This window comes from Phoca vitulina, unplaced genomic scaffold, assembly GCF_004348235.1.
Source record: "Phoca vitulina isolate PV1807 unplaced genomic scaffold, GSC_HSeal_1.0 scaffold60, whole genome shotgun sequence".
Taxonomy (NCBI): Eukaryota; Metazoa; Chordata; class Mammalia; order Carnivora; family Phocidae; genus Phoca; species Phoca vitulina.
The window spans coordinates 5390595-5392236 of record NW_022589763.1 but is presented as its reverse complement, the minus strand read 5'-3'; positions in this window follow the sequence as shown (position 1 = coordinate 5392236).

Genomic DNA, 1642 nt, shown 5'->3' with positions numbered 1-1642 from the left:
AGCAGATGTGTTTAAATCTCTCTCGCTCTGGCTCATAGCTCGAGGACCGTTAAACCTCTCTTTAATAAGGAACATCAAATACTTCAATAGGTAACTGGGATTTTCCTTCCCCTTTATTGAGGCACATCCATCACCTTGACAGGAACAGTGCTTGGTTACTTCTTTAATACTTTTGCCAAGAGAGAGAAACCATGGCCATCGAAACAGATTTTGTCCACTTCTGCACAAAATGGGAAGTTCAGAATTTAGAGAGTTCTCCACGTTTTGGGATTGCAGGGTGCTACGGATGTCCAAAAGTGTTCCCCGAAGACCGAAGCCTGTGGTGGTACTGGGTGCACGCTGGATGTCGGCTGCGTAATTTCTCTCATGGCCCCAATTCCCCTTTGATCTTTTCCTTTTCTTCCTCGCACATTTCAGAGAATGCAGGCAACAGGATTAATGAAGAAGTGCGGTGTAAACAGGAACAATATTTTCCGAATGGAATGTAGCCCTCAGCAAGTACAAATATCAATACTGCAGTAAGAGGAGTACAATCGTTTCTTGGATGAGTGATTCCCAAAATGTGGTCCGTGGACAAGCATCAGCATCACCTAGGGACCTTTCAAGACCGGGAATCCTTGGGCCCCACCCAAACCTACTGCCGCAGGGAGTGTGTGGGCGCAGCTGGGCCGGCTCTGTTCAAGATCCTCCTCTTGACTGTGACGTGTGACGAAGTTTAACAACTGCTGTTCTAGATGTGAATCGGGGATGTCGAGTCTTTAAGAAAGGGCCCTCCATGGCGCGGTTGGGGGGCTCAGTCGGGTAAGTGTCTGACTCTTGATTTCAGCTCAGGTCATGATCTTGGGTCCGGCCCTGCCCCCGCCCCGCGGTGGGCTCCGCGCTGACTGGAGAGCCTGCTTGGGATCGTCTCTTTCCTTCTGTCTCCCAACCGTCCCCCAACCCCACTCATGCTTTGTCTCTCTCTAGGGGGAAACAGGAGACTTTCCACTGCAATACAATGTTTTCAGAGATACACAGTGCTATTTCTGTATTTTTATTTCATACCTAAAACTCATTTTCTATAAAAGAGACCACCTTTTTCTAAATGCAATGGTTAACTGACTAATGCTGACACAGAAGTAATGATATGCTAGTGGTTATCTAATAACATCAATATATGACAGACCATACAACTTTCTCTTTCTTGAAAGCTTCTCTGAAGAACTCATAAAGTGGATGAACGACGGAAAAGATTTGCCGTGCCTCAGGAAAACAGGGAGTGCACACAGGATCTATGCCATCCTCACAAAAACCCTAGGATATGGATACTTATATTACTTGCATTTGTACTCACAGGTATGGCTTACGTGTGAGAAGAGGTCCTTGTAAACGAGGGCAAAGGACGTGGGGAGGTGAGGACAGAGTCTGTCCTCCCTCTGCTCCGTGTGGGGCAATGCATTTGTGCCCACTTTGCTCCCATGATGCTCTCCTGAGCACAGTCTGGCTGGGGAGTTTATTCTGGAAGTACAAAGAGCCACTCAGAGAAGGCAGAAGAGTTTGTTTACTGAGAGAGCAAGGGCGTGAGCCAAGGTCAGAGGGAGAGGGAGGATCTTAAAGCAGGCTCCATGTTCAGCACAGAGCCCGATGGGGTTTCAGGCTCACA